The following is a 23,061-nucleotide window of genomic DNA, read 5'->3' on the forward strand; positions in this document are numbered from 1 at the left end:
CAGCAAAGCACAATTTCTCCAAATTCCCGCCAACATATCTACATGTTTGTTCGATAGTGGGCATCCTAATAAATGTGAGGTGTTATCTCACGGTGGTTTCGATTTGCATTTATCTTAGAATCGGTGGCTATCATATCTCTTACGGTTAGATGATGTGGCTGGCGGCCATGGTTTGGAGACTGCAGCCCCAGCCCGCGCGCCTCCTGGGTCCTCTGGGAGCCCGCAGCCCCCAGGCGGGCGCGCGGCATCCGGTGCGCGCTGGGGTCGGTGCGCTCTGTGGATGGAAAGAATGAATGCAGACTGGAATAGAGATATCAGATGCCAGCAGGTGTCCTAACGCAGCGCTCAGGAACTTGGCTCGATGCCCAGAAGAAAGCGACCGGCCCTCCAGGCAGGAAGTCCGGCTCCAGCGCCAGGGTGCGCAGCCCGCGCAGGCTGCCCAGGACCCGGGTGGCCGATGCGACCGGCGGCGAACGTGGCGGCGGCAGCGGGCGCAGGGGCCGTGAACGCGGGCTCGGAGGTGAGGCCGGGGCCGGGGCCAGCGCTGGGGCTGTCAGCCGAGAAGGCGCCAAGTGGCGGAGCCCCCTCCTTGGGTCCAAGATAGGATCGGTGGGGTGTGTCGCCAAAGCCAGGCAAAGGCGGGGTGGCCAGGTGTGGCAGCGGTGGCGGCGAAGCGGGAGCGGGCGGAGTGGGGTGCGAGAATGGAGGGAGAGGCACCCGCAGCGGGAATCGGGGAGGGGATGGATAGTCCTCTAGTTTAAGAAAGCTTCCGAGGAATGCTCACAGTCCACCGCCCCCACCCCTGCAGCCGGCCCCCGCAGCTGCAAGAAGCAAAGAATAATCGCACCGTTTCTCTACCCTACCGACCCCGTGAGCTTTTCTTCTGTGCGGCGACGAGGGTCAGAGCGCCCGGCTTTGAAATCACAGTTTGTGTGCTGTGCACTTCTGGACAAGTTACTTACCCTCTCTGGGCTCCAGTTTCCATTTCTGTTCAAAAGAGCTAAAAATGGGACTTCCCTTATGGGGCTTCTGTGAGCCTTCTATGTGCTGGGGACCCAAAACAGTGCTTCCTAAATGTTAGATGTTATTTTCCCTGGGATAATCTGTTGAGATGGGGTCTCGTGGCGGCATTTTACCCGCAGAAGATTTGGGTTCAGACAAGTGAAGTAACTTGCCCACAGCAATTAAATGGAAACTGGAGGATTTGAACCCAGGAAGTCAAACTCCAGAGACCGGACATTAACATCCGATCCAGGTCCCACCATATCCCAGAAGGATGAACTTGGGTTAGCTGCTTTCTGAGGCCCCTTTTCCCTACTTGTGAATACTGCTACCTAACCTACGGGGTTACCTAGGGGGTAAGTGCTTCCCTACTAGTGTGTGTGTGTGCCAGAAGGGCAGGATTGTTTTTTTTTTTTTTTCCTGTTTTGTTTGCAGATACATCCCCAGTGCCTGGCACATAGTAGATGCTCTATAAATATCTGCTGAATGAATAAGGAGCACATACTACCTTTTATCCTTCCAGAAACCCCTGCCAGTCCCAGGCTACTGAGGAGGAGACTGAGGTTCAGAGAGGTTGGACAACTTGCCCCATGTTACCTGGGTGGTCTGCAGAAGAGTCAACATCTGAACCCATGTCTATTTGACCGTAAAGTCTGTGTGGTCTTGATGCACAATGCAGGCTCCATCACCTCCTGGCAGAGTGAATGTGGCAGTTATTTGACTCCTCCATGCCTCAGTTTCCTTATCTGTAAAAGGAGGACAATAGCTGTACCTACCCCATACGGTTTTTGTGGGGATTAAGTGAATACGAAACACTCAGAAGGGTTCCCTGCATTTAGCAGATAGTCAGTCAACATTAGCTATATAGTAAAGGCTGTGACCACCCTCTAGAAGAGTAAGGGGACGGCACAACAGGTGTGTCTGCTTAGAGCAGGCAGAGGGAAGAGTGGGATGGCAGGAGCCAAGGTGACAAAGAGCTTCCCACAGAACCAGGCCCCCTGTTTGTCCCCTGGGAAATTCCTGAGAAGCCTCTTGTACTCTCTGCGGAGGGCGGGTTGTCACCCCATGTCCACACTTCATCTAGGGCACCGAGAGGCTGTCCGAGGCTACTCTTGTCATACAAAGAGGGCACAATGTCCTCTCCACCTCAGTTCACTCCAGCTTGTGGCAGGTGAGGGTTTGGGAGGAGGATTTCAGGTGGGAAGGACAGTTGTGGAGTGGTTATTCCAGCCAGACCTGGGTTCAAAAATTAGCTCTGAGTGATGCCCAGCTCTGGGACTTCGGCAAGTTGCCTTCAGAGCCTCAGAATGGGGACACTAATAGGACCTCCTAGGGTTGTTGGAGGGATAATCCGAATTCCTGCCTAGAAAGCGTTTAGCACAGTGTCTGGCACATAATCAACGACAGCTATTAGTGTTCCTATTAGTTGATGCTCCGGGCTCCTTTCTCCATTCCTGCCTGGCCTGAGGACCTGTTGCCGTGCAGGTAGAACTCTCCCAGGAAGAGTAAACAAAGCACCCCCTTGAACTCCTTCTCATCTAGACAGGCTTCCAGGAATCTCCACTGTCGAATCTTTGGAGAGTTTTGTGTTCTGATAGGACAGGTGCTGCCCTTGAAAGTGCCAGGGCACTTTCTGGGGACAGTAAAGCTGGCATGGGATGGGAAGGACACTGCTCTCCTTCAAGGCACTGCATCCTTTAATGTGAACACCTGGTGGGAGGGAGGGAAACTAGCGTTTTAATATAATCATAGTCATTAACGTCTGTTCTGCTTACCATGTGCCAGGCATTGTGCTAAGCTCCAGCTGTAGTCATCGGTAGAACTTGGGCTCAAATTCTGCCGCTGCCACGTCCGAGTTGTGTGACGTTGGGCCAGGTTACTTAACCTTTCTGTGCTTCGAATAACTCATCTGTAAAAAGGGATGATTATAATAGTACCTAACTCATAGGGCTGCTGTGAGGATTAAATACAACATATATATGGTGATCAGAACGAAGTAATGATAAATGTTGGCCATTTATATATTAATATGTTATAATTATCTCTGTTTTACAGCTGGGGAAGCTGAGGCAGGCTCAGGGAAATTAATAACCTGCCTAGTGACACATAGCTATCCTTCTCTTGCATCTGCCCATTTCTTTCCATTTTCATTTGAATTCACACCTCCCTAATTCCACACGGGATTCACTCATCAGCCCCTAGCTAGGATTCCTGCTGCCTGTGTCCGGAGCTCCCAGCATCTGCTGCTTCTAGAAGTTCTCCCTCTCCCTCACTTCTAAAACCTTAGGGGCTCCCAGTGACTTTGGAATAGTTCTTCTTCTCTTATTCTTCCTATTGTTTTATCTAACTACAAACATAATACATGTATAAGTTATTTTAAAATTTTATTTATAAAAGTATTTACATAGAAGGTGCCAAACTCTGCTAATTCATCCCCTGGTGATAAACACTGTTTAAAATTTCATGTATGTTGCTCCAGGTTTCTCCCCCTCCCCCTGGATATGGTCATAGAGATTATTTTAACTTGTCTTTAACAAATATGGGATCATACTGTCCAAACTGGATGCAACTCACAGGAGAAAATTTTCAAGATTTAATCTATTTTTTGAAAACACTACACTGCTGCATGGTATAAAATCCAAAAGATGTCTAAGCAAGTATTGAAAAATCTCTCCCTCCATATCTGTCCCCAGCCACCAGTTCCTCACTCCAGAAGCGACCACTATTGCCAATTTATAGTTCACCTGCAGACAAAGCAAGAAACACATAACTATAGTTTATAGGGCAGAATATGTGTGTCATGAACTGAAATATGTAAAAATATGGAATGGTTTCTAGAAGGGGAGAAATGGAGGGGGAGAAAATCCTACTAGAGAAAATACTAAGGTGCTAATTTCCTTGTCTTACGCAATGGGGAGTCAGGAGACACTATCCAAAGTTCATGGTGCTTTATAACATTTATAGCAGGGGTTCTCAGCTGGGGACAATTTTGCCTCCCAGGGGATATTTGCCTAGTCCTGAAGTCAGTTTTGGTCGTCATAGCTTGCAGGTGGGGTGGAGTTGGGGTGTCTTACTGGCATTTAATGGGGATCTTGCCAAACATCCTACGATGCACAGAGAGTGCCCCCACAACAGTTAGTTGTCTGTCCTGACTTACAGCTATGAGAGGATCAAAGTTACTATTTGTCCTTGGCTCAAGCCCTTTTGACTCAGTTCCACGCTGATTGTCAGGCAGAGTCCTGCAATCCAGGTGTTCCTGGAGTCACACGCTGCCAGGTACTGTCCTTTCACCCCAGGAATGACAGTTCTTGGGGCAAATCAAACTATCTTCTTGGACACCACCACTCACCTCCTCTCATTTCCTCTGATTGTACAATTTATAACTCAGATCTCTGCCACAGGAGAAAGTTCCGTTTCTCTTTTGGAAAGATACTAGTTTGCATTTACTGGGGGAGCTAATACATCAAAGATTGGGAACAGTAACTGCAGGCCCCCAATTCTTCTCGTGAGTTATAGAAATAGGGCTTTCTTTTTTTTCTTTTATTTATTTCTTTTTCTTTTTTTAGGGGGGGGAGACACACTGTGACAGAATTTTTTTTCTTTTAAATGATAGGCACCCAGATTCAAATGCCATAAGAAATGATCTTGTTTGTTCTGGCTTTCAAAAAAGTACAGAAATCTTACCCAGCCCTGGATTGTCTACTTTTTTCTTTCTTTCTATGTGAACACAAAGCCTCCTTCCCAGAAATAACCCTTCGTGGAGGATTAGCATTGCATCATTTGGGGTTCATCTCTGGGAACTTGAGTCTTTGATGGCTAGAAATAACCTGAACAGTCCAATTTTTCTCCAGTGTTATCTGATGTAGCCCCTATCAACACTCTGAGAAGGTAGAGTATATTGTTCCCAATTTACAGATTTGGGGGGGGTGAAACTGAGGCTCAGAGGGGTGGAGGCATTAGAGTCTTAGAGTGCTAGAGTCAGGATTTGAATCCAAGCCCACTGTCTTGGAATGTTGCCTGGTTTCACGCTGCCTGGAAGGGACCTGCCATTGGTAATCATAATTACAGTTAAACCTGTGCAGTCAGAATGTTGCCCCAGGGGATGTATCTGCAGGACAAAGTGGCCAGTGCCGGGGGGAGGAGCATCCTGTTCCAGAAAAGTGCTTTGTTGGGTAAATGAATTTTTAGTGGTTTCCTCCCACACCACTAAAAAAAACCTCTAGAAAGGACTTTGCTCTTTTTATTGAGCTGATGCCAAAAGAGTATTGATAAGGGGGGGTGCTGGGGTTCAGGAAGAAAGAAATGGAGAATTTGGGACCTGAGTTGAGTCTTCGTCTTTGTACCCAGAGCACAGAGGCCACAGACACGGTTGTGATGTTGAGCATGCAAGACTGATTTGCATTTCAACCAGGTGAGACCCGCTTATTCATTGGCTATTCATTGCCCTGCAAGGCAAGAGATAATAACCAGGGTAGCATAAAATTGCAACAAGCTGGGTAAACAACCCCTCACTGGGAGCTGGGTGGCACCCAGCCCAGTGGCGTGACCAAGACAGCAAGGAGCGCTGTGTTAATGGGGACACAGCAGAGAGGCAGAAGAAGACGGGCCTTATGGGTTAGTAAAAACCAAAAAGAGGATCCTCTGTCTGTCTCCCTGGCTTTGGACCACAGAGCGGAGATAAAACTCATCTGGATCTTCCTATAGGACCGAGGGCAGGTAAGACAGGGAGCTTTGAAGGAGGGGACAGAAACTGAGGCTGTCCTGTTGCTTGTCATCAGCTGCAGGCACAGAGTAGATGCACAATAAATATCTGTTAGAGCAGCAGTCCCCAACCTTTTTGTCACCAGGGACTGTTTTCACGGAAGACAGTTTTTCCATGATGGGGGGATGGTTTTGGGATGATTCAAGCGCATTATATTTATTGTGCACTTTATTATTATTACATTGTAATATATAATGAAATAATTATGCAATTCACTGTAGGCTGGGGACCCCTGTGTTAGAGGAAAGAAAGACTCTGGGGAAGTGAGAGGCGAGGGAGTGTGTTAATGAGAGCAAGCCCTAGAGCTTGAGTTGGAATCTGGGCTTCCCTGGCCTAACTGTGAGACTCTGTGTGAGCTGCTGTACCTTTCTGGCCTTGGTTTCCTTGGCTGTAGAATGGGTAGTATGCTGACAACTCCCATCTCCACGGTTGGATATCAGAGCCAATAAGAAAATATGGTGCACTATAAGCACTCAATAAATGTTACCTCTGCGTTCTCCTCCTCCTCCTCCTCCTTCTCATCCTTCTCTACTTCCTCTGATAACAAAGATGTTGATGATGGTGATAATCAAAGTTCAGGGTCTGCAGTCAGAGAGGCACGGGTTTGAAGCCCATTCTTCCCCTGGTTAGCTGTGTGACCTTGGGTAAGTTACTTAGCCTCTCTGGCCTTCAATGTAATCATCATAAAATGGGCATAAGAATACCTCCCCATAAAGTTGATTGAGGATTCAACTGCTAATGAATGTGAGGGACATAACACCGTGCCTGGCACTCACATAATCACTCAATGAATGGTGCTGTCTTTATGGTTGTTATTGTTGTTGTTGCTGCTGTTTAGGAGAAGAAAAGCTCAATGCAGATGAATGTCAAAAGGGGGGTTATAGTCATGTTTTGCCAGGAAAGGTCCTCTCCTCAGAAGACAAGGTCAGGATGAAGGTATAAAAGTTCAATGAATCACTCGTTGAATTCTATTTGCTAAAATTTCTTGGAATGGGGTGTTGACTACATTATTGCTCAGGTGGTTTTCAGCCACCTAAGGTTCAGTGTTCCCAGCGATAAACCCCAGTTGCTGGAATACTAATCATTAGGTGGGGTCATTTCTGGGAAGGATTCATAGGAAGATAAATATCTATAGGGAAAGAAAGAATATTTCCTTGTTTTCATGAATGCCAGAACAAACAAGTTCCTATGGCATTTGAATCTGGGCACTATTTAAAAGGGAAAAAAATCCTATTTCTATAATTCACAAGAAGAATCGGGAGCCTGTAATTACAGTTCCCAACCTTTGATGTATTAGAACTCACGTTAATGGCAAAATAGTGGCTTTCCAAAGGAGAAATGGAATTTTCTCCTGTGGGAGAGACTTGAGTAATAAATTATATGACCAGAGGAAAGGCCTTAAAATGAGAGGAGGCGGGTGGTGGTCTTCAAGAAGAAGGTTTGCTTTGCCCTAAGAACTGTCATTCGTGGGGTGAGATGGGAGTGCATGGCAGAGTGGGACTCACGGAACACCGGGATCACACCTGGATCACACCTGGATCACAGAGCTCTGCCTGCCAGTCCATGTGGAACTGAGCCACATGGGCTTGAGGCAAAGACACAACAGTCATTTTGATCCTGCCTTTATTGAAAATGTTCATCATGGATTCTGTTGCATTTATTTTTATTTTTTAAAATATTGTATTAAAATATTATTTGTCCTGATTACTGGAATTTGGGGCTCCCTTTATTATTATTATTATTTTATAAAAAGTCACTCTTTTTAAAAGTTTTTTTTTGAGACAATCTAGCTCTGTTGCCCAGGCTAGAATGTAGTGGTGTCATTATAGCTCACAGCAACCTCAAACTCCTGGGCTCAAGTGATCCTCCTGTCTCAGCCTCCCAAGTAGCTGGGACTACAGATGAGTGCCACCATGCTAGGCTAATTTTTCTATTTTTAATAGAGACAGGGTCTCGCTCTTGTTCAGGCTGGTCTCAAACTACTGAGCTCAAGCGATCCTCTTGCCTCAGCCTGCCAAAGTGCTAGGATTACAGGCATGAACCAAGGAGCCCAGCCTAAAACTATTTTTTAATTTTAATTTTTTTTTTTTTTTGAGATTAGGTCTCACGGTCTTACTCTGTCTTCCAGGCTGGAGTGCAGTGGTGCCATCATAGCTCACTGCAACCTCAGGCGATCTTCCTGCCTCAGCCTCCCCAGTAGCTGGGACCACAGGCACACGCCACCATCCCTGACTCATTTTTTATTTTTATTTTTAGATATGGGAGCTTGATATGTTGCCCAGGTTGGTCTTGAACTCCTGGCCTCAAGCAATCCTCCCACCTTGGCCTCCCAAAGTGCTGGGATTACAGGGATGAGCCACAGCGCCCAGCCTGAGCCCCCTTTAATTTTTCGTCCCAGGCCAGCACCTGTTTTGCTCCCTTACCCTGGTCCTGGCCTTGTTGTGAACAGCAGTGAATTGAGAAACTTCCCAAGCTTGACATCATATTTACCCAACATGGGCAACAAGGTAGCAGAATTCAAGAGGTGAATATTGAACAAATCAGAGTAGAAAAAAAGATAATTTGCTTCCCTGAGGGGGATGAAGGAGGGCCATTTAGGACACTAGATTCCAAAGGAAACACCAACGTGCTGCTTCCACTGTGCGGGCGTCTCTGCCGACTTGGGGACTGCGATTTCTCAGAAACTTCCACCAGTCATGGGTTTGTATTTTTTAAGTCCTTACTTAATTTGTTTGTCTTTTTTATTTGGAATTTTAGACATCACATTTTTCGTTTTCAAAAAGTTGTGAGAGATATATGTGTGACAAAAATTATTTCAAATGATGCAGAACAGTAGACAATAAAATTTAAGAGCCTCCTTATCCTGTCTCCTACACCAAATCCCACACTGTGGAGGTAACCATTGTTAGCCATTGCTCGTTCTAGTTCTTTCCCTGGTTACCACCAAGAATCTAAATGATGTCTTGCTTTGCCATACGTAGAGCATATTTGTTGACTGTGATATGAAAGCTCCGGAATTTAGCTCACTTAGATTTTACCCCTTCTCCTTTCTCTTCTCTTCCTCTTCCCATTTTGTTCCCTCCTAGTTTTGTTTTAGTATTTATGTTTTCTTGTTTCTTTTGGAGTTATAAATCAGGATATCTCAACTTTTGCACTATTGACATATTGGCTCAGATCATTCTTTGCTGCATTGCAGGATGTTTAGCAGTATCCCTGGCTTCCACCCGCTAGATGCCAGTAGTACCCACACTCACCCCAGTTGTGACAACCAAAATTTTGCCAAATGTCGCTTGGGGACAAAATCACTCCCAGTTGAGAGCCACTGCCCATGATGCGTGTCCTTGCAGTTCCAGAGACCTGGACAACATCTCCTGACTCCCCCCTTCCTAAGATGAGGACATGAGTCCTTCAACATTTTCCTCCAGTAAAGTTCTTCCCCCCTTCATTTCCCCACCCCTAGAAATTATTTTTTACATACTGTAGTTTATAAACATGTATATTGTGTCTTATAAACTACATTGATACGTTTCTTGCATTGTAGGTTGAATATTAGGAAAAAACAGACAGTTTTCTCCCAGTATATTTTCCACGCAGAACTCTTCTGTGATCAGATGTGTGGGGTTTTTTTTTTCACACCAGCCAAGTCTCCAACACCAGCTGGGTGCCCCATAATTTAATTAAATTCTGACACAATCTACCTGGAGTTAGTGTCAGAACCCACAGGTTGGGGGCTTAGTCCCACAGACTGCCCCCTGCTTCAGATGCCAATTGTAAGTCCAGGACTCTGGAAACTTCTAACTGACAGCTGTAAAGTAGATGACGCCATGACTCCCATAGATCATTTACTAAAATGTCTCACACAACTCAGGGCCACACCATGCCCTCCTGTTATTTAAAGGATATGCTAAACGATTCAGAGAACAGCCAGATAAGGAGGTACATAGGGTGAGTTCCAGAAAGGTACCAAGTTCAGGAATTTCTGTCTCCATGGAATTGAGTGTGTCACACTCCAGGCAAGTGGATACGTTCAACCTGGAAGTTCTCCTACCTCTGCATTGAGGGTTTTTATGGAGGCTTCGTTACATAAGCATGATTGATGATTAACTCAGTCTCCAGCCCCTCTGCTGGTCCCGGAGGATGGCGGTGGGGCAGAAAGTTCCAAGCTTCTAATCATGGCTTGGTCTTTCTGGTGATCAGACCCCATCCAGGAGCCCCGTAGAGAGTTGTCTCATTAGAACAAAAGATGTTCCCATCACCCAGGAAATTCCAAGGGATCCAAGACTAAATATTAGAACAAAAGATGCTGCTAGCACCCCTATCACTTAGAAAATGACAAAGGTTTCAGGAGCTGTATGCCAGGAACCTGCAATAAAGACCAAAGATATATTTCTTATTATAAACCACAATATCACATGGGTGGATCATAAAAATTGAGAACCAGGGCTTGGCATGGTGGCTGATGCCTGTAATCCTAACACTTAGGGAGGCTGGGGTAGGAGGATTGCTTGAGGCCAGGAGTTTGAGACCAGCCTGATCAACATAGCGAGACCCCAATCTCTACAAAAAGTAAAAAATTAGCCAGGCATGGCAGCGCACGCCTGTAGTACCAAATACTCAGGAAGCTGAGGCAGGCGGATCACTCGAGCTCAGGAGCTTGAAGTCGCAGTGAGCTATCATGACACCGCTGAGCTCCAGCCTGAGTGACAGAGAGGGTGACAGAGCGAGATTCTATCTCAAAACAACAGGAACAACAGCAAAATAGAGCACAAATATACCTGGCTATAAGGCTTTGGTTACATACATATTAGGGAAGTTGGGCCCATAGAAAAGGACATAGAATTCTAAGTCACTTAATCTGAGCCACTGAAGGAAATACATTCAAAGGTCCAGGTGTGTTGCGTTTTCTTTTCCTGAGCTCCCTTAGTCACTCACAGGTCAGAGTTTAGAGTTTGTTCATGTCAGGATCCTGCTGTCTTTACAGCCTCAGGGATTGCTTGTTTTGGTGTTTCTGTTTGTCTTTAATTTTTTGTTGTTGACAGAGAAAACACACAGCCCTTACTGCCTGTCTGAGGCCACCCCAGGCCTCATTCATTCTCTTTGTCGAGTGATGTAATTTGGGCCAACGGCTTTCTAGGCGGGGGGGAATCTCTTCCTTTCTCTCAAATACCTTCTTTGTCCCGCAAGCAGATTTTAAAGAACAAGTGTAGAGGAGGTTAACTTTCTTACACTTGCACTAACTGCAGATGTCTCTGTTTTGTCCTCAAATTTGCTTTGCAGTTTTGGTGGTTACAGGATTTTAGGTTAAGGTCATTTTTCCTCAGTGCTTGGAGGGCACAACCCTGTTGCTAACACTGATGTGGCTGATGTGACGTCTGATGACAGTCTGACCTATTCCTTTATAGAAAAATGGTTTTATTTCTGTACATGTTCAAGATTTCCTCTTTACCTGTGATGATTCTAAAATCTTATTAGGGTATATTTAAGTGTGCATGATTCTCGTCCATTTTCATCCACATTTGGTGGCCCGTTCAGTCCAAAGATGCCTTTCTTCAGATCAGGATATTTTCTTTTATTTTATCTTTAATAATTTTAACACCTCCATGTTCTTTGCTCTGGAAGTTCTGTTTTGTAGATATTGGACTTCCTGGACTAGTTTTCTATATCTCTTAAATTTTCTAACATATTTGTCATCTTTTACTCTTCATTCTAGGAGATTTTTGTGACTTCATCTTCTGATATTTCTATTAAATTTTATACAGTTAGGCAGTCACAATTATTTAACTGTCTTTTCCTATAGTAATCTGGTTGCTTTTCAGTGGATGGGATATTCTCTTAAATTTCTTTAAGGATACTAAATTAAAAGCTCTCAAGTTGTTTCCCCCAAAGAACCTCTGTTTCGGTCGGAGTCCATACTTTATTTTTCTTGGTCCATTTCTTTCCTGCCTTTGATTTTTTCTTTTTTCTTTCTTTTCTTTCTTTCTTTCTTTCTTTTTTTTTTTTTTTTTTTTGGTGTCTTTGGTGATCTTTGTTTAGCTGTTTTCTTTCCGAATGAAAAACTGGATTGATGAATATAGCTGGCATTGGTTAACCCTGCTGAAGGTAGGTTTATTTCCCTTGCAGACCCTCTCCCCGAGTGGCAGGCCTACCTGAGATACCTGAGTACACAGAGGGGAAGCTCCGTTAAAGCTGGGTTTAATCTGGGGTGCCAACTGTCTCCTTTAGGGCCTAATTCTTCCCAGAAAGGTCATACCATTGGTTTGGAGAGAGGCTCTTTGTGTCTGTGAAGGTAGAGGGAACAGTCCACAGAGACCGCCCCCCCCCCCCCATTTCTAATACCACTGCAAGCTCTGGGTCCCCAAGGCCACCCTTGGGTTCAATAATTCTTTACAGAGACTTTGTAGAAGTCTCTGTGCCTCAGGATCCTGATCAGTAAAGTAAGGATAATAATGGCACCTGTTCCTAAGGCTGTGGTCAGGTTCCTATTAACAGTGTCTGGCACATGCATTTTAGTTGTTTATTTTTTTATTGATTTCTGTTTCTGTTTTCCTCTCTGCAAATCTGGAGCACTAATGCCTGAGTTGTATTATCTAATGTTTATTTAACTAGGCATTATAGGGCTATAATAAGGATCTGAATTAGCCTGATTAAGAACTAAGCTCTGGTCCCAGGGATGGATCCAGAGGAGATTCTTTTTCCTCTAGAAGAGGGAGGCTTGACACAGATCCAGACTCATGGGGTGCAGACGAAGCTCACCCAGCTTTGTTGCCTTCTCCCGCCTTTCCCAGACCAGGTCGGGGAGAACAGAGAGGATTCGCTAGTCTCAGATTTGTCATTTTTTTTTTTTACTGCTCCCAGCAGAATTCTGAGAATACTGAGTGGGGAAGGGGAAGAGAATGGGTTTCTGTAGCCTGCAGGTCTCCAGGGAGTGGAGTCCTTCCTTGTTAGCAGGCGAGTGAGCAGAGGAGCCCATTCCTAGTAGATTCCAGCAGGTGCAAGAGCTGGGACGTGCACCTTGAGTTGTCTCCAGCTCTCTCAGGGAGGGAGGGGGTCCTCGCTCTTCTGGGGTGGGGTGGGACAGTCCAGCCAGGCAAGAAGGGGCCAAGCTGCCACAGCACAAGCAACCCATGAGTCCACATTTTTCCTCCCACCTCTCTGCCTGTTCCTTGCCAGCTGATCTGCAGTGATTCCCAAACTTCGGAGCATAGAAGAATCACTTGGGAAACCCAATAAGAAGCCAAATTCCCAGGTCCCACTCCAGACTTACTGAATTAAAACTTCTGGGAATGGGACATGAGGTAGGGTGGTTTTCCTGGGACTGAAGTGGTTCCCAGGACACAGAACTTCTAGGGCTAAAACCAGGGGAGTCCTGGGCAAACTGGGACGAGTTGGTCACCTGACGATCCATGGGGCCCAACTCCAGCAAGCTCCCAAGCACCTCTCATGAGCACCCATGCTTGAAGTCCCCTGCTGCTCCCTGATCAACGGTGCTTTAAAATGTTGGTATTCCTTTAGGCTCGGTCCCACACTCTCTTTTCCTTCCCTAGAGCTGCATGTACAATATGGTAGCACTATAGCCAGTTATAATGATTTAAATTAAATTTATTAAATAAGGCCAGGCACGGTGGCCCACGCCTGTAATCCTAGCACTCTGGGAGGCCGAGGTGGGTGGATCACTCAAGGTCAGGAGTTCGAGACCAGCCTGAGCAAGAGCGAGATCCCGTCTCTACTAAAAATAGAAAGAAATGATCTGGCCAACTGAAATATATAGAGAAAAAAAATTTATTAAATAAATTTAAGTTAAATTAAATAAAATTAAAAATTCATTTCCTCAGTTGAACTAGCCATAGCCACATGTGGCTAGTGGCTGCCATATTGGACAGAGCAGGTGTAGGACGACTTCATCATCATAGAAAGTTCTATGGGGCAGCATTGCCCTAGATCAAGGTTTCTCAGCCTTGGACCTATTGACTTTTGGGACCAGATCATTCTCTGTTGTGGGAGGTCAGTCCTGTACATTGTAGGATGTTTAGCTGCACCCCTGGCCTCTGCCTACAAGATGCCAATATCATACCTCCTGCCTCAAGTTGTGACAAGCAGAAACGTCTCCTGACATTGCCAAATGTGCTTTCAGAGGCAAAATTGCCTCTGCTTGAGAACTACTGCTCTAGATTCATGGTTCCAGAAAAGGATTATGGGAAAAGACAAAGTATCTTAGCCAGTGGGATGAGATTTGAGAAGTTTCTCATATTTGTGGAGATTAATTGGTGACATTTGCCTCCTCTTTTGCCTCAAATTTCCCAATTCTTATTTTAAAAATATATTAGAACTCATCTTAATACGATGTTATAAGAAACATTTGCTGGTTTGGTGGTAAATACAGTGCATTTGACCATTTTCTTGATGGATTTTTTTGCCATGTCTAGGAGATGCCCTTCGTGCAATTAAAATTTGTTTTCATCTTCCAGCTTCTGACTCTTTCTCACTTGTTTAACAAGCTAAAGATCTTATATTCTCTTTGCATTCATAAAAAATGATTACCTTTCCTCCAGAATTAAATAAATGTCTTGAAAACTTAGTAAATTGCTTTGAGAAAGGGAAACATTAAAAAAAAACCAAGAAGATGTAACTATTTTGCTGTATTTATATTTCCTCTTTCCTATTCATAGCTTTGATATTGCTGTCTTGAAAATCACAGACCTTATTTCCCAAGGAGTGTAAGCTTATGACTATGAATGTTCCTGACACCCTCACGCTGGTCTTGCACTAACAAATGTTTAGTTCTGGGGAAAGCTTTGTTAAGTGAGTGATGGAAGGTATTGTCCTCACATGCTTTTTAGAGACTATTTACATTATCTTTATTTCCTGGTTCTAAACATTACACACTGCAGACAAAGGAGTTTCAAGGCATTGATTTGTTTTAGCATTAAAGCCGGCAGCCAAAGTAATCACTAAGCTAACATGACAAGCCTAGAATGAACAGTGAAGCACAAGGAACAAAATCAATGTCCCTGCTGAAATGTGCATGTATCTGACCATTGGATGACCTGGTGGCTGGGCAACCACTCATGAACTTATGGTGGCCATCACCCTTTGTGCTGGGATTGTCTTTCCAAGATCAAGTGACTGCAAAAGGAATCAAAGCTTCCAGAATCATTATCATGGAAATCTGGTTGAAATAAGATGCCTGGAAATAAGTGGTTTCTTCCTTTTTATCCCCTTTCAAGAATTCTTAGAATTACAGACTGATCTTCTGTGTGTGTGTGTGTGTGTGTGTGTTTGTGTGTAGGGGATGAGGGGAGTATGCAATTGTATTGTTGCTTAACATCCATTGTTTCCCAAACTTTAGTCATTTGCATTCCACCTATCTATTCTTTTTACCTAACAGATTTATTTTAAAACGAATCTTATGTCACTTTGTCAATGAGAAACTTGTATCACTTGCTTATAAATATCGGTGACTGTATATCTATAGACATGCACATACATTCAAGGGGGAAAAGGCCATGTTATTAAATTCTAGCTAAATTATGCTGAGTAAAAGAGGCCTGTCTCAAAGGGCTACAAACAGTGTGGTTCCATTTATGTGACATTTCGGAAAAGGCAAAACCAGAGAGACAGAAAACAGATCGGTGGTGGGCTAAGAGGGGAAGGAGAGGTTGACTGCAGAGGGGTGGCAGGAGGGACTTTTGAAGTGATGGAACTGTCTCGTGTGCTAATTATGGTGTTGGTTACATGACGTGAGATACCTGTGTTAAAACTCATAGAACCATACATCGAAAATTTTTTTGCCGTTATGTTATTTTAAAACTAAAATAGCTAAATTCTAGTCATAAGTTGTGGCCTCATGAAGGTTCTGAACTTGGATCTTTGCTTTATCTTTGTTCAAAAAGAGACCATGGAAAATTTAGAGAGGTGTTGAAGACCTGTTAGCACCAACTGAGACTTTACCTAGTTGTTGATTAGGAATATTGAATAGGTATTAAAAAGAAAGTGAGTATTGCTAGGAAATTCCTTGTTATTTTCCATGAGCGAAATTATCCATTTAAGAATTCCTAAACTAATTCCAAACCCCCAATTTATAAATGGGATGTGTTTGAAAGGGAAGAAAATCTCATTCCTGTGCCAAATATGAACCTAGGCGTGGGACATGCCAGTCTGCACAGCACCCACCCCCCAATGGCTGCTACCACCAATATGGGCATCAGCATCAGGTTGAGATGAATGGGAACTTTGTGTAGCAACATTCATTCATTTATTCATTTAACAAATATTAATCGAGTAGCTCCTATGTGCCAGGCATGGTACTAGATGCTGGAGATACAGTGAATGAACAGAATAAGCCCTGCCCTCACAGAACTTTCAATCTAGTGGAGGACAGATATTGAACAATAAGTACACAAAGTTAATATATAATTATTAATACAAAGTGCTATGTTCTATAGGAAAAGGGGCAAGATGATACCAGATTTATTCTTAAGGGGAACTATTTGGATATGGGGGAATAAAGAAAGCATCCCTGTGAAAGTAACCTTTAAGCTGAGACTTTAAAGATGAGAAGTTAGCCAAGCAGAGTGGAGGGAAAAGCATTCTAGGTGGGGAAATAGCATACGCAAGGCTCATGACCCAGGAAAGCAGCCTGTTTGGTGCAGGGGTCGGCAAACTATAGCTCAAAGTTCAAAGGCAACCCATGAACTAAGAAAGGTTTTTATATTTTTAAATTGTTGGAAAAAAAAATCAAAAGAAGGATTACAGGTGTAAGCCACCATGCTTGGCCAATGTTGGTTTTTTTTTTTTTTTTTTTTTGAGACAGTCTTGCTTTGTTGCCCTGGCTAGAGTGAGTGCCGTGGCGTCAGCCTAGCTCACAGCAACCTCAAACTCCTGGGCTTAAGCGATCCTACTGCCTCGCACAATTCAAAAACTCAATGAACTTTGTATTTTGAACTAATTTTGATTTATTTTAAAGCTTCTGTAGCTTATTTGGAGTTTGTGCATGAGGGAAAGTATTTACACAGTCAGCTTCTTTCAGCTTTTTTTTCTCTCCCCCTTTCCCCCAGACACAGGGCTTTAGTGTTTTACATCCTTTTTAAAACTAATTTTCATTTTGAAATGACTGTGATTCAGGAAATTTCTTGTCTCCCTTCACTCAGCTTTGTTCATTGTTCTCCTTCCCATAAAGAAGGCTTCTTTTTTACTGGACCAGACCCCTTTTGTTTTTATTTTTTATCTTTAATAAAGGAAAAAAACCCCTCTATCTCTGTTTCTCTTTCTGCTTGAGTGATCTTCATTGATTTTTCAAAATATGTAACTAAGTAAGCAAATGAAAAAACAAATCAATCAGTCAAATGTAGTCGTTAAGAACTCACTTGGCTTATGTTTAAATTCCTGTGCCTGATTACCGTCTGTGAGAACTCAGAAAAGTTACAGAGTCCTACTAAGCCTCAACGTTCTCATCTGTAAAATGGAAGCGTGAAGCGTCCTCCACATGTGAAGAATTAAGTGAGCAGGCCGGGTGCCATGGCTCATGTGTGTAATCTTAGCACTTTTGGGCGGCTGAGGCAGGAAGATTGCCTTGAGGCCAGAAGTTGAGGCCAGGAGTTCAAGATCAGCCTGGGCAACATAGCAAGACCCCATCTCTAAAAAAATTTTTTAAAAATTAGCCAGGCATGGTGGTGGGTGTCTGTAGTCTCAACTACTCTGGAGGCTGAGGCAGGAGGATCATTTGAGCCCAGGAGTTTGAGGCTGCAGTGAGCTATGATTGCACCACTGCACTCCAGCCTGGGCAACAGAGGGAGACTCTGTCTTTAAAAAAAATAAGAATAAAAATCAAAGATTAGATGAGAGTATGCATGTATCTCATTCTCCTTGATAAGCTGGCTCAAAGTAAGCAAGGGAAGTTAGGATGTCTCAGAAGTACACATTTTCTTACTTTATCTATTTCACTTCCTAATTTAGGTTTCATTTTCATCTAAAATGTCCCCCTCTTTCTCTTTAATGAAAAGATCTTTCCTCTGTTTAACTTCCTTTTTGTTTCTTCCTCTGAATTTTTCTTTATATCACAGACTTGGAGGGTTGGAAAAGCCCTTGAGGTCTTCCCATGTTAATCTCAGCCTAACGCAACCATTCCCCAAACTTGGTGATGGGGGGTGGTGGTGATCTGGCCCCCAGAGGACATTTGGCAATGCCTGGGACATTTTTGGTTGTTACAAGTTGGGGCAGGTGCAACTAGCATCTAGAGGATAGAGGCCAGAGATGCTGCCAAACATCCTACGCTGCCTGTGACAGACCCCTGCCTCCCGAACAAGGGATCATCCAGCCCACCGTGTCAGTAGTGCCGAGATTGAGAAAACCTGGTTTAATGGAAGCTGATGCAGCAATTCTTGGTTTTTTGTGTTAGCTTCTGGCACTGCCTTGTTGCAGGCTGCGTATGGCTCTGTGATTGGGTGTAATCTAGGGAAAAGGAAGAAAGATGAATTTGGAGGAATATTCCTGGTTGTCCTTCTGGGATTACAATGTGAAAACGAGTAGGCTACTTATATATTTTTAATATAAATTATGTATACTATCTTATATGTTACATAATAGCTTAATATACAATATATAACTATATATTATGTATAATAACACATAAAATTATATATGGAATATATTATATATTAATATATAATTATATACAATATATTATTATAGATTCTACATATTTATATATCCTAGTACATATAGACTATATGTTATATATTCTATATATTCCGTATTATATTATATATAATCATAAATAATCTTATATATTATATATAAAAGATACATATCACTTTTAGGCATGAAACTATAGTACTGTCACATATCGATACTCACATATGTGGTTGTCCTAGTTTCCCAGGGCTGCACCACAGACTGGGTGGCTTAAACAACAGAAATACATTGTCTCACAACTCTGGAGGCTGGATGTCTAAAATCAGTGTTTCTGCAGGGGAATGGTGCCTCTGAAACCTGAACAGAGAGGATTCGTACTTGCCTCTTCCAACTCCTGGTAGCCCCAGCTGTTCCTTGCTTTGTGGCAGGATAACGCCAATCTTCACACGATCTTCTCCCTGTATCTCTTCACACTGCCCCCTCTCTGCATGTCTGTGTCCAAATCTACCTTTTTTATAAGGACACTAGTCACGTTGGATTAGGTCCCACTGCAATGACCTCATTTTAGCTTGATTACCTTGCAAAGACCCTAGTTACAAATCAGGTCACATTCGGAGGCACTCGGGGCTAGGACTTCAACATATTTTCTGGGGGGGAGACACAGTTGAATTCTTAACAGTGGTCAAAGTACGAACAACACGTCCTGGAAAGCCACACACCACATTCCTGAGAGTGGCAGTTTCCAGACAGGGAAGGGCAGGGAAATTGGTGGAAGACTGAGTTAGGGAGAGGCATGAGAGAGGTTTACCAGTAATGTTTTATTTCCTGGATAAAATAAATGCAATTCTAGAATTAATATGAAAAAGCTTAGTATTTGTTAACGTTCGTTCTTGTATTCTTTATGCTTCACTCTTGTCTAATGTTTCTTTTACATTATTAAGAAAGAAAAAACCAAGGAGGCATTTGAGCCAGCGTTTTCCGCTTGTAAGTGTACCTGACTGGGTTGTGCGGTGTGAGACCATCTTATGTGGCAGTCAAAGTCCTCTGTCTTCTGATTTTCAGGACGGGAGGCTGTGCCTGCAGTCAGCAACTTGGAATATTCAGACGTCAGACCAGCGTCAGAGATTATAACTCCTTATAAATCATCCGCAGCCCAGCTCCTGTCAACAGCCAGCCTGGGAGAAAACACAAGGACATGTGATGCCAGCCGTTCCCAACCGCACCTGAACACCGAGTTGGTTTGTGCAAAGTTTGCATCTGTTTGGGACACAGTGAGAAAAATAAGGGCAAAAAAGTAAGTTTTCATAAAACTAAATTTATTCAATTAAATGAACTGCTCTTTCTATTTAAATTAAATTTTTTTGTTTTATTTTATTTATTTTTTTGAGACACAGTCTCACTCTGTCACCTGGGCTAGAGTGCAGTGGTGTCATCATAGCTCACTGCGACCTCAAACTCCTGGCCTCAAGTGATCCTCCCACCTTTGCCTTCCAGAGTGCTGGGATTATAGGTGTGATTGACCGTGCCCAGCCCTGCCCTTCCTTTTGAAGTCAGTTTCCTCTCTCTTTTAAAAAAATATCCATAAAATGTTTTATGCAACAATGGTGATAGTCAATTGTGACAGTTATCATTGCTTTTAATGTCCTTAATTGGTAAAATAAAATATTGGTGGCTCTAGATTCTTTCCTTCTCCCCCCCAATACAAAAACAATTTAAAAATATTTGATTGATATATTTCAAGTCAAATAGAGTAGTTAAGAGTACCTGTAGAATCACTTTTATAGTCTTGACTGTGGGTCTTAAATGTGTATCTTTTATCATTTATGGGATTGTCACTAGCATAAAGAAACTTGATTTCATTTAGGTTGAAAGGTTAACCTTGTCATGCGTTGACACAACAAAAAGTTCAGCCCTTTAGAAGATAAAATACGCAGCTGCAGTAAGAAGCTGTGCCCTCTCTTCCCCTTTTATGGAGCAACTTCCCGCATTGGTGCTGGAAGGTTTGGTGTTTTACAAGGCTCTTTTATCTTTCCTGTCTTTCAGGTAATAAATGGCTTCAATTAGTAAAATTAACTTTTGGACAGTTCGCAGTCTGCATGTCTGGCCCTGGGCCAGGTGATGAGAAAAGGAGATTAGACACGAGAATCGTAGCTGGCCACCCTCCGCCGGCACACGTAGATCTCAAGTGTCCTTTGGGACAGCTCCGTGGTACTCCATAGTGCAGATGTCCTGCGACTAATTCGGCCCATCCCAGGTTGATGGGTTTTTGGATAGTTTCCATTTGTTTGTCATTACACAAATCTTGGCCTGACAACCCTTAGTGACTCCGGCTGAGTCTTTGTTTTGTGAGATCACTTTGGTGCAGAACAGAGCTTGTTGCCTTGGCTTATGTTAGCTTGAGGCTGGGAGGACTAAGGGGCAGCAGAGAAGCCAGATATATAGGCTGAGTGTGACTTCATCCATATTCTACGGTGTAGTTTATCCCCTGAAGATTCCTGTATTAGCTGAATGACAAAGACAAGATAGTTATGATGACCCATTCAAACCAGGGGGCCTTGCAACATCAAATAAGGAGTCCCCGATTAATAGCCGTAGAAGATATATCATTGCTCGGGAATGTGATTGAAAACCATTGGCATGGTGAAGTGAGAAACCCTAAATGGGATATCACAAGGAGAACTTAAAGTAAATAGTTCAATAGCCCTTATTGAGGCGGTAGAAAAATTAAAACTAAGGGGAAAAAAAAGAGGATAGTACCCTCTTTGTGCTTTTTCCAAGGTACCAAGCAAAATTATCATTTTTTTGAGCAGGCAGGATATTTCATTTGCTCCTCTAATAGTTAACAGGAAGGTAGCAGTAAGCTTCTCAGAAGGCCACTCCCTCTTCATTTGACATCAATACTAGACTGTTTCCTTGTGGTCACTTCCTTCTCTCTCTTTCCCAATCCTTTGCTGTGGGCTTAGCTTTTTGTTTGTTTAGGAGTTTGTTCCAGTGCAGGTGGTAGTGTTAGAGCACCCTCTGTGCCCAGATTGTGAAGGAGACATGCAATTTGACACAAGCTCCTATCAAATGACAAGACAACAGAGAACTGTACCAACAGACTTGAAGCTCATTGTTGGCTGATCACATATAACATCTATCCATCCATCCATCTATCAGTCTCTCTATTCTATACGTATACATATCTGAATAAATAGATACATACATAGTATGTGTATACACACACATATGTATGTATTATATATATAAATCTGTCAATGATTCAAAACAAAGACAAAAATGATTTGTATCAGTCAGACTAAGCTAAGCTCTGCTGTACCAAAATAAACTCACTCAAAATCTCAGTGGCCTAACAGATAACAGTTTATTTCTTGCTCATGAAAAGCTACTGTGGGTTGGTTGGGACGGGGTGGAGTGTGCTGCATGTAGTCATGCGGGAACCCACGCTGGTGAACTGGTCCCCATCTGGAATGTCACTGGTTGCCATGATAGGGGAAAAGGGAGCAGGAGGGTTGTGTACTTTTTTTCTTTCTTTCTGTTTTTTTGTTTTTTTTAGAGATGGGGTCTTGTTATGTTGCCCATGCTGAAGTGTAGTGGTTCTTTACAGGCGCAATCATAGCTCACTGCAGCCTCGAACTGCTCAAGCGATCCTCCCATCTTAGCTTCAGGAGTTGCTGAGACTACAGGCGTGAGCTGCTGTGCCTGGCTTTTTTTTTTTTTTTTTTACAGTAATGCACTTCTAGCTTTGGCTTGGAAGCCTCTACGCTCACAGCTTATTGGCCAGAAGTAGCTGTATCCATTGCCTTACTGAATCTCCTCTCAGTGACCTGGAAGGGACTCCAGAGTCTCTTCCAGGCTACTCCTGCAGCTTGTCTTGGAGTTGTCAGAGCTTCTGAGTGTTTGTTTGCTGGCATCCCTGAGCCCTGGCTTCATTTTGCTGTTATCTGATACCTTTAGAAGGGTTTTCATGATAAATTCTTTTCAGAAATTGATCCTGGGAAAAAGTGTGGCCCTCTTGAAAAACAGATATACTTCCTTTGTCTTTCCCCCACACCTCTCAGCCCCAAATAGTGACTATGAGATAACGTGTCATGATTCGCTTTTACTCTGAGCTAATAAGCAGTTCAGGGCAAATTTTATTTCTCAGTTACCATTATTGTGTCAGCTTAGGAATTTTGTAGGATTGCTCCTTCCTCCACCTGATTATAAGACATTTCCTCTTTTCCTTCTTTTCTTCTTCTTCTTCCTTCTTCTTTCTTCCTTCTTCTTTTTTTTGAGACAAAGTCTCAGCTCTGTTACCCAAGCTGGTGGTATGATGCCGTGGTGTCATCATAGCTCACTGTAGCCTCAAACTCCTGGGTCAAGCCATCCTCCTGCCTCAACCTCCTGAGTAGTTGGGACTACAGGAATGCACCACCACACCTGGCCATTTCCTATTTCTTTAATCATGCCCTGGTTGAGTGCATGATTTTTATTGTCCGCTGACTCCTGTTTTGAAAGTTACCAGGGGTTACATTATACATAAATAAAAATGGTGGTAAATAATAGATTTCATTCAGTGGTTGCTTTCTTGATGCTGGCGGCTTTACGTGCCTTATCTCATGCATTCCTTACCACAACCTTATAAGATATTGTTGTCACTATTGTAGGGGTGAAGAAAGAGACTC

At 43.4% G+C, this 23,061-nt stretch overlaps 1 protein-coding gene across 4 annotated transcripts in view; it reads left to right on the plus strand.

The window, feature by feature from the left end:
* The first annotated feature begins 440 nt into the window (after positions 1–440).
* Positions 441–23,061, plus strand: part of TMC5 (transmembrane channel like 5) — a 66,472-nt gene continuing 43,851 nt past the window's right edge. For 2 of the 4 annotated variants that reach the window (XM_045542695.1, XM_045542699.1), the window contains exons 1-2: positions 441–520; positions 19,457–19,688. The gene's annotated coding sequence lies outside the window, so the exon portion shown is untranslated. Of the gene's footprint in view, positions 521–5,504; positions 5,719–19,434; positions 19,689–23,061 lie in introns of those variants that run through there. The other 2 variants (XM_045542698.1, XM_045542697.1) reach the window with 2 other exon arrangements.

This window comes from Lemur catta, chromosome 2, assembly GCF_020740605.2.
Source record: "Lemur catta isolate mLemCat1 chromosome 2, mLemCat1.pri, whole genome shotgun sequence".
NCBI classification, from domain to species: domain Eukaryota; kingdom Metazoa; phylum Chordata; class Mammalia; order Primates; family Lemuridae; genus Lemur; species Lemur catta.